Below are 19,220 nucleotides of genomic sequence, written 5' to 3'. Positions count from 1 at the left end.
ATAAATCAGATACAGAAGCTTAATTATCATATGATTTCACTTACATGAGAAGCCCAAATATAAAGAATTAAATAAAAAATAGGTAATAGGAAAAACAGAGATCGATCTTTGTTACCGAGAAAAAAAAACAAAAAAAAAAAAAAAAAGGAAGAGAAGCAAGAGATGAAAGAAGCAGGGAGAGAGGTAAGGGAAGAATATGAAAAAGAATTAAGACTTGTATACATGTACCAACTCCCCACACGGAATGTAAACATTGTGCACTGCAAACATGTGCTAACTTAAAAAAAATGATTTAGATCAAGCCAGGTATACACCTGTTATCCCAGAAGTCCAGAAGAGAAAAGAGGGTGACAAATTCAGGCACAACCTGGGCAACCAAGAAGACCACCTCAAAATAAAAAATAAAAAGTAAAGGGTTGAGGATATAGCTCAGTGTGAAGGCCCTAGGCTTAATCCTCACTACCAGGGGAAAACATCGTTGTGGGATAAGTAAACACTAAATGACTGATAATATTAACAACTTGGTTTTTAGGAGGTTTAATGATACTTTGGTTATGTTTTGGAGATGTCTCAGTTACTTTTCTCTTGTTGCTGGAGTAAAATACCTGACACCCAAAATTAAGGAAGGAAAAGTTTATTTAGCTCATAGTGGAAGGAGGTTTCAGTCTATAACAAGCTAGCTCCAAGGTTGCACATGCCAGAGGGTGTTAGTTCATTGTGGCAGAAAACAGTAAAAGCAACCAGAGCAAAAAGGGAGGAGCAGTGGCAGAGAGCAAGCCTCTTTCCCTTCCTTACACTGCATTCAGGCTATTTGTCCCAGGGCTAGTATACACTCACACCCATAATCCCAGCATTGGATCACAAATTAATCACAGACTCTAGAAGCCCACCCCATGACTACATGAGGCTTTAGGGAAACATCTAGACACAAACCTTAACAGGAGATATACAGTATCTAAAATGTTTACAAAGAAAATTATACTATCCACTTGGACTTTGCTTCAAAATAATCCAAGGAGATAGAGAAAAGATGAACTAAGAGGGCCAGGGAGATGGTTCAGTGGAATAAGTGCTTCCCTGGAAAGTGCAAGGGCCTGAGTTCAATCCCTGGCTCCGCAAAAAAAAAAAGAAAATTAGTCACAAGTACACGGGATGAGTAATGTGCACATGGAAGACCATTATGTATATTATGTAATATTTATACATTATACCACCCTAGTTTTAAATTTTCCTTTATGGTGGGGGAAGGGTGGCTCTGCTGAGCTATCTAGCTAGCCCCAAATTTTGCTTAAATTTTCAATAATAAGTTTGGGTTTTTTTGTTGTTGTTAGTTGAAGCTTTTATTAACTCATAATTACTTGTCTTCTGGTTTGTTGAAGCAGTAAGTCAAACAACACTTGCTACAATAATGTCTGTCAAAAGTGGCTGGCCATAAAAACTCCTGCACCACATTCATCTGAGGGGCACTCTCAATGAAGATGACTAATTTTGCCATTTTCATCTACCTTATAGTATTTTAGGACAGCCAACTTAACCTTCTTTCTCTTATGCTTATTCTTCTTGGGAGTGGTGTAAGACTTCTTCCTTTTCTTAGCACCACCACGGAGTCTCAACACAAGATGAAGGGTAGACTCCTTTTGAATGTTGTAATCAGGCAAGTTCCGTCCATCTTCCAGTTGCTTACCAGCAAAGATCAGCCTTTGCTGATCAGGAGGAATTCCTTCCTTATCCTGGATCTTGGCCTTTACATTTTCTATAGTGTCCGAGGGTTCACCCTCGAGTGTGATGGTCTTCCCCATAAGGGTTTTCACGAAAATCTGCATCTTGGCGGCAGTTCCACCACAGATGGTGGTTCCGAAAGCAATAATAAGTTTTTTGTTTTGGTTTGGTTTTTGAGAAAGGGATTCACTACGTAGTTTAGAGTGGCCTTGAACTTACTATGTAAGCCCATGCTGGCTTCAACTTCACAGTGATCCTCCTGCCTCTGTCTCCCAGGTGCTGGGATTATAGACATGGGCCAGTTAGTAATAAATTGGGGGGGGGGGGATTTGTTTTTTGTCTTTTTGAGACAGGTATCTCTATGCAGCTCAGGCTGACCTTGAACTCACTTGGTAGCCTACGCTGGTCTTGAACTCACAACAGTCCTCCTTCCTCAGCTTCCCAAGGGCTGGAATTACAGGTATATGCCACCACACCCAGCAAAGTAATAAGTTTTTTAAGGAAAAAAATGGGGTGTTGGAGATATAGCTCTCAGTTGTGGAGCCCCTCTTTATTCACAAACCTCGAGTTCCATCCCAGCACCAAAAATATGTTAAAAAAAAAATCAAAAATTAGCTAATAACTCCTGAGGCACCTCTGGAAAGCCCTGGGACACCTAGAAACAGTTTAGGCTGGCCAGATAGCTCAGCAGACTAAAGCACCTGCTTAAACAGGCACAAGGACCAGGGTTCCATCCCCAGTGTGCCTGTGCCAGCCCAGCCCCCGGGGCACACTGAGATGGCAACTGAGACTGGGCATGATGGTGCATACCTATAATCCCAGCACTAAAGAGGCTGAAAACAGGAGAATCACTACAAGTCTGATATGCACAGTGAGGCCCTGTAGACCCTGTATTAAATACATTTAAAAGAAAGAAAAAAAAAAAAAAAACAGTTTAAAGGCCACTACTGCACTGGAAGAATTACAGACCCTCAGTAAGAGAACCTGGCTTCAAATCTTGGCTCTGCTAGCTTAAAAGCAGTATGACACCTTACAGAAGTCACTCTCGAAGTTTCATCTTACTCTTGTGCAAATAGGACTACTCCCAGAATAGCAGTGAGAATCAAATAAGAGATTTGAACTCTTTTATATCCTAAAAGTATATGTGATCTTTATTAGAAACACTTAGATGATCTGCCTTTTATTCCTGACAGTAACACTAGTCAACTCTCATCCTGCCCTCACCTTTCTTGTTAATCCCTTCCAATCTTCATCAAGCACAAATAAATATTTTAAGAAGGCATGGGAGGCAGTAGAAATTAAGATTCACTCAGGTGAGGTGTTGTGACACACACTATGATCTCTGCACATGGCAGGCAGAGACAGGAGACTTGCAAGTTCAAAGACAGCCTGAGCTACACAGCAAGTTCAAGTTCAGCCTGAACCATATAGCAAGACCCCATCTCAAAAAAAAAAAAAAAAAAAAAAAAAATCATTCAGTAGGTAATCCTTCATGCCTGCCCAGCCTAGAGGGCACATCCTAAACTACTAGTTCTGAAAGATAAAAAGAAATAAGTAAAATGCTTCTGTGATGAAGGCCAACCATTGGGGAGGAAAGAACTTAATGTTAGTGACAGAATTTAGACTCCTATTCCATACTTAGAGATAGGGAGATCTACCCTTTTATCAACACTAAGATTGTCCTCCTTCACAGACCCTCATGTTATAAAGGATTCTGTGAACAAAGTACAATTAGTGAAAAATAGTTCAACCTTTTCTAGCTGTGTTTAGTATTACCAATGATTCTTTTCAATATGTTGATCCAGATTTTAACCAACCCTACACAATCAGCATACCATTGTTGTAATACTGACAATGAGCAGAAAAGTGAAAGTAAACATTCAAGCACTGACCGAGCAACCAGTTGCTTACTTCGACTCTGTACTTGTGTCCAAGATCATTCACTCACTCACAAAACAGGTTTACATCCTATGATGCCATCCACTGTCAGCCAGAAAACCAATTAGTATTAAAAAGGTAGTATACACAAAGAAACCATGTAATGAAAACCAAAAACACAGACACTTCCATTGTACAATTTCAATTTTGCTTGTTAAAATGCTGGAAGCAGAGCTGGGGAGACAGCTCAGTGGTCTAAGTCTGCCTAGCAAACACACGCAACTGGGTTCAATCTCTGGTACCACATGCTGTGCCAGCCCTAGAACCCCGGGTACACTGTGCCGGCCACAGAAACCAGGCATGGTGACGCACACCTGGAATCCCAGCACTAGGGAGGCTGAGACAGGAGGATCACTACAAGTCTGAGCTGCATACAAGATCTTGTACCAAATAAATAAATAATTTTTTTAAAGACTGAAAGCAACATGAATTCATTTATTCATTCAAAAACAAATGCTAGGGCTGGAGAGATGGCTCAGTGGTCTAAAGCACCTACTTGGAACAAGCTTGGCAAGGCATCAGGGACCGCGGTTCAATCCCCCAGCACCACATGCCAGCCAGCCCCGCCCCCTGGTGGGCTGAGCTGGCCGCATACACCTCTCTCTCTCTCTCTCTCTCTCTCTCTCTCTCTCTCTCTCTCTCTCTCTCTCTCTCTCTCAAATAAATAAAAAAAAAAAAAAAAAAAAAAAAAAAAAACAAATGCTATACATCCCTGTCCACCCACGTTAGCTAGGTAATGGCTCAAAATGAGCAACAGTCTGACCTCAGAGGATTTATATAAACATATCCTTTTTATTGCTTCATGGATTCCTACAGTTCCAGAGACCATAGGCCACCAAAATCAGTAAAGTGTTGCAACAGATGACATTTTTGTTTCCTGGTGAACACAACTTGTCAAAAGGCAATCTGCTCCTGGAGATATCTCTCAAAGCTGCCCCACTACTGAAAAGTTAGGAAAACAGTTTCTGTGATCAAGGTCTTCACAACTCAATGGGACTAGACAAGGAGTCATCAAACTGTCCATCAAGCCAAAAGCAATACACCAAAGTTTTACTGGAATATAGCAATGTATATTCATTTATATATTACCTATAGCTGCTTTCCTGCTACAACTTGCAGTGTAGCCCATCAAGCTTGAAATATTTAGTATCTGACCCTTAGTAGAAAATGTCTGTTGATCTCTCTGTTAGACTCCAGAGATATAGAAGTATATCTATCTTTCTTATGTGTGTGCTGGCAACTGAACTCATATAAGGCAAGTACTTTACCACTGAGTACATCCCTGGCCTTTTTTAATTATTTTTTTTTCTTCTTCTTCTTCTGATCCAAGTCGCCCAGCGTGGTCTGAAACTTTCGATCCTTCTGTCAGATAGGGGGCCTGTCCATTAGCTCAGTTGTTTTAAGTGCCTGCTTCAACAAGGCAGTCAGGCTCAAGATGCTCTGGTTCGAACCCAGTTTCTCACAGGAAACCAGAAATGCCCTCAATACATCTTCAGGCACCCCCTCAAAAAAAAAGAAAAAGAAAAAAAAAATCCTTCTGTCAGATAGGTAGGCCATAAACCTATAATGGCCAGAGATAGGACATAAATATAAAGGACACAAAACTGTTCTATGTTACCAGCTTGTATCTTGATCTGAGTACATATTACATGGATATGCATATTGGTAAAAATTCATTAATCATTTGATGATCAATACTTTGATGTGAGGTTTGTTTCATTTGTTTTTTGGTTTTTTGAGCCTAGGCTGGTCTTGAACTCATGATGATCCTCCTCCTTCAGCCTCCTGAGTACTGGGATTACAGGAATATGCCACCACCCTGGGCATAACTCAAAACTTTTGTAATGAAACACATAATAAAGATATTCCTCATTTAATGAAGAACTACTTGTTTAATAACTGCTTGGACTTACAGCCCACTGCCCAGACTTGCAAGCTGTTGATTTGGTTTGGTTTGGTTTGATTGTACAGTTCTATACATCTCGTTTATAGAGTTGATGTCTTTTATTGTACAGGACACTTTGTGGGTTTGGAGTATGGTTTGATTTGCTTTTTTGAGGCAGAGTCTCACTATGTAGTTAGGCTGGCCTTGAACTCACTATGTAGCACAGCCTTGTTTCAAACTTGAAGTAATCCTTCTGCCTCACATATCGGATAAGTATAACTCCCAACCTGCTAGATGTTGCATGTGCTGAGTTCATGCCCCCTGAAATCAAAGAATAAATTCTGAAGGATAAAGCAGATTAAGAAAAGGAAAGGTTCATTGAGAGGTAACTCCTGAAAGACAGGATGGGTCTTGAGAGTGGGTTGTGACTGAGGCCACTTCTCTGAGAATTTTTAAAGAGAAAAATCAGAAGATGGGTACAAAATCATGAGGTGAATACATGGGTCAAATTATAATCTATCAATAAGATTACAAGTATAGCCTTTCAGCTAACAGTGATGCAGCAGAGAAACAGGTCACATAGTAAGGGTTCCTGGAAAGAACAATGCATTTTGGGGAAAGGATGGGTCTGGAGGTTCTGGTCACCCACCGTGGTGACTGAGGTCTATCTGGAATTTTACTGAACCAGATGATACCAATTATAGTATAATTCCAAGTTATTGTTTATCCCTTAAGAGAGGCACAAAGACCTGGCCACTGCATCTTTATTATGAGGCCTACTCATCTTTAGGCATACTTCCAGTGACAATTCTGATGCCTTTATTTTACCTGCTGACTTCCTTGGCAGGCCAGTCCCTTTTTGACTTTATATTAATTTTTATCTAATTCAGCTGCCTGTAACACCTCAGCCTCCCCCAAGTGTGAGCATTACAAGTGTGCACCACCATCACTGGCCAGTACATCTTGTGTATACAATACTGTAATTTTTGCTAGTTGTACTATACTGTACAATTTATGTTCAATTTATATGTTTCAGTACCGCATCTAAGAGTTATGCCAATAAAAGCAAAGTCCCCAAGCTGGAGTTTCTTTCAACCATTTCTTTGTTCTGAATATTGTTATATAGGTACTACATCCAATTCCTCATTTAAGCAATCAATTCGTTTAATAAGCTAGCTGCAGGGATAGAACTCTGTCGTTAAACAAGGCATGTTTGTAATCAACTCAGGCATGATAGCACACACCTTTAAAACCAAGCAATTGGGGCTGGTGGATGGCTCAGTGGTCTAAAGCACCTACTTAGAACAAGCTTAGCAAAGCACAGGGACCGCGGTTCAATCCCCCAGCACCACATGCCAGCCAGCCCCACCCCCTGGTGAGCTGAGCTGGCCACACACACACACACACACACACAAATAAATAAAATTTTTTAAAAATAAAATAAAATAAATAAATAAAACCAAGCAATCAAGAGGCTGAGGCAGGACTACCGCAAGTTCAAGATCAGCCTGGACAACTTAGTGAGACCCTGTCTCAGAAGAAAAAAAAAAAATGGTCTGAGACTATAGCTCAATAGTAGAGCACTTCTGGGTTCAATCCTCAGTACTTCAAAAATAGTAATAATAATCTCAGCTTTCTAGAAATTTCTAACTCTGGCAGAAGGACAAAAAAGTACACAACTATAGTACAATCATGATAAGCATCATATGAAGAGCTCGGCTAATTAGAGTGGTGATGGCAAAGAAAGAAAAAGAAAATGAAAAAAAAAAAAAAGAAAAACCTAGATAGAAGGTGAAATTTTCAGAGGTCACTGGGCACAATGGTACATGTCTGTAATCCCAGCACTCTGGGAGGCTGAGGCAGGAAAACTACAAATTTAAGGCCAGGCTGGGCAACTTAGTGACTTACTGAGCCTCATCAGAAAGTAAACAATTTTTTGAAAAAAATTTAAAAAGGTTGAATATAGTCTAGTGCATTAAAAAAAAAAGTATGAAATTTATAAGTATGTTTGAGTCCCACTTTCACGAATTACAAGATAGTGATTTTGAAGTCCTTACCTACAAAATGAGAATAACAATGTTTATGTCATTGGCAATTGTAAAAATTAAAAACATAATGGTACTTAATACACAATACTTTATATACATTTGATTTTTATCATAACAATTGTTATTAACTGTCTGGTTGATGGTAGACTTAGCAGCAGCTCAGAGCTCCTGTAACTAAGGGGCCAGGGATATAGCTCAGTGGCACAGCACCTGCCTGGCAAGCACAATGTCCTGAGTTTGGTTCCTGACACGAAAGAAAAGAAAAGAAAAGAAAAGAAAAGAAAAGAAAAGAAAAGAAAAGACTAGACAAGAGTTCTGTAACTTCCTAGGCAGTCCCATAGGACCCTAGGTTTTTCCAAAGTTGATTACTTTGCAAGTTTAGAGTTCAAGGTGGCATAACACATGTTCTATGTGTGCCATATAGGTTTGTTCTTTTGCTTTGTTTTGTTACTAGGAATCAAACTCAGGACCTTGTGCTTGCCAGGCAGGTGCTGTACCCTGAGCTATATCCCAGCCTTGTCATATAGTTTTAGACATCTGGTCGAATGTCTAGAAAAATTAAAAATTCTAAGAGTGGGTCCAATACTGATGTTCCAACAATGCCTTCCAGCAGCAAAAAATCAGGAAACCACTACTTCTAGGTGAGCCAGCTGATCGTGAAAGAAATCACATGAGAAAAATGCCTTTACATACAATATTCTCTTGAACTTAAAATCCTCACTATCAGTCTAGGCAGACTGGCCAGAAGCCCAGAGTGCCAATGTGGCTGGGTATGCAGCCCTGACATGGATGACAGAGAAAATTCTAGAGACCGACGATGTATATAAAACACCCTCAGCAAACAAACAAACAAACAAAAAAAAAACACCTTAAAACGGCCAGAGAGATAGCTCAGTACAATAAGCACTTTCCTGGCAAACATAAGATCCTGAGTTCAATCCCCAGTACCGCAAAAACAAACAAACAAACAACAACAATAAAAATACCCTCAGCAATCTTCATGAAAAGCATAAAACCTCCTGGGCAGCCCTCTTTTAGGACTAGAAGGGAATGATCACAGAAATCACAGTTGTGGGAGAACCAGGAAGACCTTCCGAGATTACCACTTGTCCTGGCCCTGTTCTTAGACTATAAAATGCTTATCATTTAGTTTCATTTTACAGATGACACAGATGAGGTCCAGAGAGAGTCAGTAAAACGGTCTAGATATTATGAGGTAATGGAAAAAATAATACCTAGCTCTAGGAGTAAGTTCTAAATGAAAAGGTAAAACTATCAAAACACAGGGTCAGGCAGTAAGGGAACTCCAACAAGGAGCTACAGGTAATAAAAGGAAGAGCAAGAGCTGAATGAAACCTTAGAGTAAAAGTCCCTGTCCAACACCTCTCACTAAGTGAACGGCCTCTCCTTGATTTTATGGCTTCTTTAAAACTTACTACCCTATAATATCTGTTTACATGTCTCCCCACTCAACAGTAGCTCTTCAAGGTTATGCACCTTATGTTGCTCTTATCTATATAATCTGTACTCTGCCTAGATAATTATACTTTCTACTAACTTTAAAAAGACTCAAACTAGCCTCCTTCATACTCACAATACAAAAAAAAAAAGATAAATGTACCCTATAAGTTATTTGCCAGACAAGAGATCAAAACTTCAAGAAAGAGTCCCAGGTAAGGCTACTAGAAAGTGACTTTCACCAAGTAATTGAGTCTCTTATTTTGTTCATCTATTAAAATACCAGTAGCTTTAATCATCTCAGAAGACTATATTAAAATGTGTGTGGAGGCCGGGTAGATGGCTCAGTGGAATAAGCACTTCCCTGGCAAGCACAAGGGCTGGAGTTCAATCCCTGGTTCCGCAAAAAAAAAAAAAAAGTCTGTGAAAGCACTTAACACAGTATGTAACACAACTAGATATTCAATGACAGCAGTTTTCCTTGTCACACCACCTCTGGGTTCCTCAAGAAAAGTTTGCTCCTTGTACCAGTATATGGTAAACCACAAGAATTTACATATTGAGCTTTAGTGAAAAACAATGATCTCATTGTCTCTGACAGAACTTCAGCACCTTGCATGGTGCCCCCAGGCCCCAACACTGCCTGGCACACAGTAAGCACTCACTGAATAAGGAACTCCTGAGAATATTCCTGGATATGAACCATTGATGGGTCAATTCAGGGAAATGCTTATTCTACTGAGCCATCTCCCCGGCAAAAAAAAAAAAAGGGGGGTAGGAAGAACCAGGAATTGAACTCAGACCCTTGCACTAGCCAGGGAAGTGAAAATTTACATGGTCACTTCAAAATACAAGGTCACTACATTTGATATGCAGGCACAGAAGGATCAAGTTCCTGGCCAGCAGCAGACCTACATTTACATACCTTTCCACCTAAACACACACCACATAATACAGCCTCACCACTGAGATGACAAGAAAAAACAGGGTCTCAGATGAGTTCCTCAAAACTGCCTTAAAAACCATCTGCCAGGGGCTGGGGATGCAGCTCAGAGGTAGTGTGATGGCCCAGCACGCACAAGGTCCTGAGTTCAATCCACAGTACCACAAAACAAAAACAAATTTTAAAAATTATATGCTAGCATTCCAAATTATACAGTATACCTATTTAGGAACTGCATTATATAGTAAATTAAATACCCATTTTCACATTTCCTGTACTGCCTACTGAGAAGGAAGGGAAGTGTTCCTTCCTTTTAATATTATTTGTTTGGAAAGGCTGATCCCCTGAGAAATGACTGGACACATCCTGACAAATAGGATCTAGCAAGAGTTTGAACCCCACAAAAGCATCTCAATCATTCCACCTTACTGGGCTTCAGAGCTGAAAATAGCCCCAAATGAAAAACAAGCTGTGTGGATTACTTATCCCATTTCATAGCAAAGGCAGGCCTTCAGCTGGCTGAAGAGGACTAACCCCTCACTCCTCAATTCAAGCAGGGCTAGAAATCTAACCTGTTTCCGGCCCCATAGCAACTGGAATGCCTTTGGCACCTCTCAGGCGTCATCTTTCCAAAACAGCAATGAACAAGTATAGAACAGGAAGGGCCTTCTACATTTCCCCCAGCACTGTTTAGATGGATGATGGAGAAGAAAAGATTCCTGGACACAGACTATGAAATCTGAAGGTGAAATGGAAGGCCCCAAAGCAGCCCATGCCCCAGAAGCATTCTGTAGCTCTGCTTTATCTTCTGGCAATAACAGGTTGTTCCACCCAGGGCCTTTCCTAATGCCTGTTCAAGGTGTTTACCTAAACCCAAATCAGAATCAGTCAGTCTTCAGTCTCACATACCAAGTCCATCTCTTGTCTCACATACTTTGACCTATGTCAGTAGAGTCTACTGTTTCCAAATCTATCTTCTCTAATACACTAAGCACTTCTAGAAACAGGGCCCAGGTTTCATAATGCCCCTGTATCCAGTTTTGCTTATACAGGGCCCATCTCCAAAAGCCTGTTTATTGTGGAGCAATAGTCCCCAACCTTTTTTGCACCAGGGAATGGTTTCATGGAAGCTAATTTTTCCAGACTGGGGATAGTTTCAGGATGATTCAGGCACATTACATTTATTGTGTATTTTATTTCTATTATTACTACACTGTAATATTATATATTGATATTATTGTACAACTCACTGCAATGCAGAATCAGTGGAAGCCCTGAACTTATTCCCTGTAACTAAATGATCCCATATGAAGTGACAGTGACACCTGAAGTGCGTTGTTTATGTCTAAACCACTCCAAATCTCACTTTGGTTACCATCACTGAAGAAAATCCTGCTTCGCAAAATAAGGTGTTAGAAGTAGAAGCAGGATTTTCCATGGTTTTGTTACAATCTCAGGATACTGTATCTTGGCTATACTCAAGAATGTATAGAGATTTGAAGCTATCTCAAACATACTTATAAGGCCATCATCATTTATGATCACAGGCAATGATCCACTTCTTACATAAAGTCAAATTACTTGGCTTATGCACAAATGGAGGGTAGACCCATTCCTTTCCAGTTCAGGGCTCTTTTTTGGTTAGGAAGTACAGTGATACCTCATTTCACAAACTCAATTTTCTGCATGATTCTGATTGTCAACTGAACTGGAAAAGAACTGAATCAGATTTCTCCATAAGGTCGACACTCAACCTAACCAATGAATTTGATTCAGTTCTCATCTAGCTCAATTTGTGATCAGAATCATGGAAAAAATCAAGTCTGTGAATCAAGGTACCACTGTAATTCTCAATCTCTTCTGAAAGTTGAGATAAGTGGTTGTGCACAAGCTGAGAGAAAGAAGGCCCTGACAGTTTCCTTCAAAATCTCTGCTAATGTTTGAAACATGTCAAAAATCCCACTGTTCATCCATCACCTCCATAATTCCAGTTTGGCTCTGAATGCAGCTACTTTATCTCCTGGCTTGAACACAGATGTCATTCTCCACTGAAGTGACTGATTGAGTTTACTGAGCAGGTTGAATACATCACACATGTAATAGATTGAGGGCTGGCAAGATGGCTCAGCACATGAAAGTACCTGCCTAGGTAGAGCTCAGGAACCGGGGTTTGCCTTGCTGGCCCTGCCCCCAGGGTGCACTGAAACAGGGACTGAGATTGGGCTTGGTGGCACACGCCTGTAATCCCAACATTTGGGAGGCTGAAAACAGGAGGATCACTACGAGTCTGATCTGTGTAGTGAGACCCTGTAGACCCTGTACTAAATAATTTTTTTTAAAAATGTAATAGATTGAAATCAATCAATTCTGCATCACTAAATGTGCTACCAGTTATAAATCTTTGGAGCAACTCTTATGACTCACAAACTCTAGCCAATGATCTACCTTTAGAAAGTCATCTCACTTCTGTATGTAAGGGTGGATTTACATGCTTTGTGTCTATCTCCTCACTGTGCATGTAGACATGAGTTAAGGGCATATACTTTAATGGGGTTGATAATTTTAATCACATTCTACAAAAATGTTGAGTAGAAGTGACATTTTCAGCTAGCCAGTATTTCTCTATGGATTACAATGTGTAGACTGATACTCAGAAGCAACCTCTTTGACTCAAGTAGTAAATCCAGAAAGCCATCATCCAGTCATGGTGGCCACTCCATCAGTACAATGACACAAATATCCAATTAGAATTTGCTGGTATGTAATCATTTAAAATGACTTCAAAATTTCTGCAGCTATGATGTTGATTGGCCACAAAAGTACATATAACATATCCTCATGCACATTCTCCCAAGACATACATAAACAAAGAAAAGCATTATTGCCTTGTCATCATTCTCAGGAGACTTGCCAACCAGGACTGCATATCACTGTGACTCAATAATCCTCTCTAACAATTGTGCCACAATATTCTCTGCTATTTCATTTAGGTAAAATGCTAGCCAAAAGAGAAACATGTGCCACCTTTTGAACTACTGTCTTTCCTAAAAGTTCATGACAAATATCCTTAATAGCAGGCTGGAACAACTCCTCACCAATAGTAAAGGGCTTCTTAGCTTTCGCAAAGTGGTTTGACATTAAGAATGATGCTCTCAATGTAGACACATTTGATGAAGTGATGGCCTTGAATAACTGCTTCTGTTCTTCATGAACAGAAGTTAAGCTCTAACTTAAGCCTGGTACCAGTTTTTCTTTTTGAAAAACTCTAAAGACTTTTCTTATAATTCAGGATTTTCAGTCTTCAGGTGGCAAAGCAATTTTGAAGGCTTCATGGCTGTGCTAGATAGCCAGTCACAAAGCAGGCCTGGAGGGGCAGGGGAGATAGCTCAGTAGAATAAGTGCTTGCCTGGCAAGAGCAAGAGCCTGAGTTCAATCCTTGGTTCTGAAAAAAAAAAAAAAAAAAAAAAAAAGCAGGCCTGGAGAATATGAATCACCTGTTGCAATGAACCTGCAATTTAAGTAGGACTCTTGATATTTTCTTCTAGATGCAGCTTTCTTTTTGCTTGGCAGTATTAAGAGATTTTTGCTATCTTGTCATAGGGTCTTTCCCCCTTTTCAAAGAAGCTCTCCAGCAACATTTGTTTTTTTTACTCATTTTGACTAGTGTTAACTTGTAGGCTTACCAAAACTGTGACTGAGACAGGTGTGCAATGTGGATAAGAAGAATGGAGGGAAGTGGTAAATACAATGAGTGGGTATGTGAAGACTAAATAAATGTTGAAAGCTAACTTAAGCCTAGCACCAGACGCAACAGTACAATTGAAGTACCTAAATTCACTTGCCAGTATAAAGCAACCCACCAGATACAGCTTAATCCATTTGTCACTCATTGAGAAGGGTTTGATATGAGTTTGCAAGCAAGTGATTTATTTTGGTCTTTGTGTAATCAAACCTCTCTGCTAATGTAATCTGTATTTGCAGTTACTCTTCCAATGCTAGCATCACTGCCTCAGCTCCATTTGAGAAAATAAGGCTTTAGCTTCCCCTAAGGAACATGCAACTTAGATCCCTCACATGTGCAATTCATAGTAGGATTCACACTTCTATGATAATCTAATGCTGTCACTGATCTGACAGGAGGTAAAGCTCAACAGTAAGAGTGACTAATGGGGAAAGGCTATAAACAGAGATGCTTTCCTCACTTTCCCACCAGTCGCTTCTGCTCTGTGGCCCAGATCCTAACAGGTCACACATTGGTACCAATCCATGGCTCAAGGGTTGAAGACTCCTGTTGTAGAGCAAAAAACAAGTAGATACAGAAACAGGACAAGAAACATAAGGTCAAGAACATATCCTGCTTTTTTACTGGAAACCTTCACTCAGTGCATGTTACCCTCTAGCCCTACAATTATGTTGAATTTCCCAAGCTTCTTTTATTACCACACAGCCATTTCTCCCTCCTCCAATTGTGTATAATCCTATCTGAACCAGTGCCTGGGCTACTATCACCACAAATAGTTGTTTCATCTTCTGGGTGTGTTTGGGAACTCCTTAAGTAGATGGCCCAAGTCTCTTTTCTTTAAAACACAATACTATCCACAACAGAATCCATCAAAAGGTAATGATATGGTGGGAAAAAAAAATCAATTTCCTTCAAGCTTTTAATTGATCAATTGTGGAAAAAAAAATTGTCTGTCAGCCAGGCAGAGTAGTGTACCTGTATTCCCAGCTACCAGGGAGGCTCAGACAGGGGAAACATTGGAGTCCAGGAATTTGTGATAAGCCTGGGCAACATAGTGCAACCCTATCTCAAAACAAACAAACAAAGAGAATATTTGTTACTTGAACTTTCACCTGATTGCTTCTACAAACTCTGGTTATCCCTCTTTCTCCATGTCTTCAGCAGGCTTCCAGATTTATCCATAAGGAATTCAGGCCAAGCTGGAAAGGATGCACACAGCTGTAATCCTAGCACTTGAGAGATTGAGGGAGGAAAAATCACAAGTTCAAGGTCAGCCTATTCTAAGTACTGAGACCCTGTCTCAGAAAAAAAAAAAAAAGTCTGGGGATACAGCTCAGTGGCAGAAGTACCTACCTGGCAAGGACAAAGTTCTAAGTTTAATTCCCAATACAAAAAAAAAAAGGCCAAATGGCTTGACATGTGTATTTGGTAATAGGTGTCACAAGTGTATTTCATAACAGTTAGTATTCCATAACTATCTGATACTCAATATGTCATCAGAACTGAGCTAACAACCAATTCTTTAAAAAAAAAAAAAAAAAAATTAAGGGCTGGTGAGATAACTCAGCAGTGCTCGCTTTGGCAGCACATTTACTAAAATTGGAATGTGATAGCTCAGCAGACTAAGTGCTTGCTTAGGTAAGCACAGGAGCCAGGGTTCAATCACTAGCACCACATGCCACACCGGCCCCACCCCTGGGGATGCTGAGCTGGCGATGGAGTCCGGGCATGGTGGCACACGCCTATAATCCCAGCACTAGGGAAGCTGTAAAAAGGAAGATCACTATGAGTCTGAGCTGCAGAGTGAGACCCTGCACACACACACACACACACACACACACACACACACACACACAGACTAAAACCCATTCTTCACATTCCATGTACCTCAGATTAGAGTGACACAAACATACCAATTCTTAACAAAAGGCAGAAGTTCTCAAAACAAAATTTTTTTAAAAAGAAGGAATGGGAATAAAGCAAGACCAAAATCCAACAAAGCAACATTTAATCTTGTAGTTCCATATCCAGCACCCCAGTAATCTGCAATAAATTTTGAACTCTAAAGGCTGTGGGTAGCTTCACCCCTGGTGGCTGACACTCCCATGGCTTTTCTTCTTGGCTGCCTTTGCTCATTCCTTGCAGCTTTGTTCAGATGACCTACACCCTTGGCTTCTCCAATCTTCCTGGGTCTCCACAGTACTTTTAGCTTTATACTCACAACTTCACACACTGCCCTCTCAAGGATACACTGTCTGACTTCCCAGGCCTTCTTCTGATATCTGGGGAAAAGCCTTCCTGACCCCAAAACTCTTGCTGAACTCTTACATTCAGCATACATCTAAAACCAGCACCACAGGGATGATGACAAGGCCTGCCACCAGCTGCAGCAGCAGCCAGGCTTTTCTCTTGGTTGTAGGAGTTGAATAACTAGGTTGCTGAACACTCTGAACCCAATCCTGAGAAACAAATTCTCTAGACTGCCAACATTCTGGAACATGGTGCTCTGGGGCATTCTTCTCAAAGCAAATTCTTTCAACTTTGCAACCAACCTTGATGCTACAAAGGCTACAGTCCTGCTGTTTCTTGTGATGTCCTCAGGCCATCATTTCCACTGACATTTTCCTTCTCTGCAGCCAAGTTCTCCTTTGCTCTACCTTTGCAGTCAACAGCCTTACTGGAGCTTCCTTTCTGGCCAAATTCACAATGTTTTAAATCATTCTGCTGGGCTCTTTGCTCTTGATTTTCAACACAGATCTAGATAAAAAGCCTCTAACAGTACCCATGCCACAAGCTCAACAATTAGACTGTCTTGAAATTTCTTCTGCCAGATTAGTCTGCTTCCCTTAAAAACCAAATCAAATAAAAAAGATAACAAGTGCTGAGGAGGATATAGGAGAAAAAGGAATCCTTACACATTATTAGTGTAGATTAAAACAGCCACTATGCATGGTAGCACATGCCTGTAATCTCAGCATTCGGAGGCTGAGGCAGGAGGATCACTACAAGTTTGAAGCTACCCTGAGCTATATAGTGAGTTCAAGGCCAGCCTGGATACATAGTGAGACCCTGTCTCAAAAACCCAAAGCAACAAACTTGTTGAATTTTTTTTTAAAGCCATTATGAAAAACCCTTCAGTTTCTTAAAAATATTTAAAAATAAAACTATCAAATGATCCAGCAATATCACTACTGGCAATATATCCAAAAGAAGTTAAATCAGTATGTCAAAAAGACAAACTCCAGGGGCTGGAGAAATGGCTCAGTGGTCTAAAGCACCTACTTAGAACAAGCTTAGCAAAGCACAGGGACCGCGGTTCAATCCCCCAGCACCACATGCCAGCCAGCCCCGCCCCCTGGTGGGCTGAGCTGGCCACACACACACACACACACACACACATAAATAAATAAAAAAAATTTCTTTTAAAATGTTGTTAAAAGAAAAATAAGCTCTTATATTCTCTTGTATAGTAAAGTGAGTATAAGTAACAACGTACTATATTTTTTTAAACTAAAACATTTTGAATGTTTTTCATAAGGAAACAATAAATGACAGAAGAGACAAGGTTACTAGGATTTGAATATTATGTAATACATATATTCATTGAAATGTCACATGACAACCCATAAGTATATGCAATTTCATGTGTTGATTTAAAAAAATGAACTAGGGGCTGGGGATATAGCTCAAGGTTCCAAGTTTAATTCCTGGTGCCACAAAAAAAAAAAAAAAAAAAAACAAATTTAAATAAATCCCTAGTATTGATTTTAAAAGATTAAAAAAAAAAAAAAGACAGGGATGTACTTCAGTGGTAGAGTGCTTGCCCAGCACATATGAAGCTGTGAGTTCAATCCTCACCACTGGGCGAAAAAAATGAGATATACTATTCCATGTTTACTAGAATGGCTATAACCAAAAAAGAAAAATAAATGTTGGTAAACATACAAAAAAACTAGAACTTTTTTTTTTTAACTGAAACTGTTGTACACTGTTGGTGAGAGTAAAAAGGATTTAGTCACTGTAGAAAATACTTTGTCAGTTCCTCAAAACTAAAAATAGAATTATCATATAACTTAGAAACTCCACTCCTACATACATACATAAAAGAACTGAAAATAAATTTAAATAAATACATGTGCATACATATTTTTAGCAGCACTATTTAAAATAGTCAAGATATAAAAATGTCCTGACACCTAAATGTCCACCAATGGATGAATGGATAAACAAATTTTGGTACACACATACAACAAAAAATTACACAGTCGCTGGGGCCGGGGAGATGGTTCAGAGAAATAAGTGCTTCCCTGGCAAGCGTAAGGGCCTGAGTTCAATCCCCAGTTCCACCAAAAAAAAAGAAAAGAAAAAACCTCCAAAACTATGATAAATGAAAGAAACCAGATACAAAAGTCATTAACTTTCAATCTTCATGCCTCAGCCTCCCAAATAGGTAGAGTTACAGGTGTATGCCACCTCATCTATCTTAAAAGATCACGTATCACAAGATTCCATCTATATGAATGAAATATCCAGAACAGGTCAATCTATAGACACAGAACACATACTGGTAGCTGCCAAAGAAAAGGAGGAGGGAAAGGGAAAAGGAAAAGGAACTCTCAAAAGCTATGTGTTTCTCCTGGGATAATGAAAATTGTTTTGAACTGGACAGAGGTGATGGTTGCACAATACTATGAACAGACTAAATGCCAGGGAATGCCATGGACTTTCAACTCAAGTTATGTTGCTTGTTTTGTTTTGTTTTGTTTTGTTTTTTAAGTAAGTGACCCATGGTGTCATACTATAAGAGGAAAAACTCAAAAGTCACTTTATACTTCTCCATCTAATTATCCTTCCAGTCTCTCCAAGAAGCTTGTCCTCTCTTTCTGCAGCCATCCAAACCTGCTGTTTTAGCAAGGCACTGTTTCTTTGGTCTGATTTTCTAGTCATTTTCTATGTTTCAGGCAGTCTAAAATTCCCAATAAGGAAGAATCCCTTTAAATAGGATCCAAATGGCCCACATCATCCTGTTTCCCTACAGCACAGAACAGGTCATCGCTAGAGCAATGTATAGGAACAGGGCTGGCTGGCCTCCCTAAAAGCAGCAATTCCAGGGTGCTTATAGAGAGCTGAACACCAAACATCTCACCATTGCACAATGGCCCGAATCTGATTACAATATTTTTCTTTTGGGGAGGAGTGTGGATTCAGGAAGAATAGAAAAGTATTTTAAAAACAGCTTTGAATCGGGCATGGTGGCGCACACCTGTAATTCCAGCACCCAAAAGGTTGATCCAGGAGGATCTCTACAAGTTCGAGATCAGCCTGGGGACTATAAAAGTGAGCACAAGGCCATCCTGAACTGCATAGTGAGACCCTGTCTCAAAAAAATAAAATAAAAAACAGCTTTGGAGCCATATCTAGTTTCAGAAATAATTAAAATTCCTCAATAATGATTAGGTTCTTGACTTTGCAAAAGAAACAATCCTA

General features: G+C 39.9%; 1 protein-coding gene and 1 pseudogene across 4 annotated transcripts in view; both read right to left on the bottom strand.

The window, feature by feature from the left end:
- The window catches only part of Stim1 (stromal interaction molecule 1), a 247,356-nt gene that overhangs the window by 196,868 nt on the left and 31,268 nt on the right, over positions 1 to 19,220 (bottom strand). The window lies entirely within an intron of this gene.
- LOC101591848 lies at positions 1,345 to 1,823 on the bottom strand (annotated as a pseudogene).

Source organism: Octodon degus, unplaced genomic scaffold, assembly GCF_000260255.1.
Source record: "Octodon degus isolate 3935 unplaced genomic scaffold, OctDeg1.0 scaffold00146, whole genome shotgun sequence".
NCBI classification, from domain to species: Eukaryota; Metazoa; Chordata; class Mammalia; order Rodentia; family Octodontidae; genus Octodon; species Octodon degus.
The sequence above is the reverse complement of the archived record's forward strand: the minus strand, read 5'-3'. Positions and strand labels throughout refer to the sequence as shown.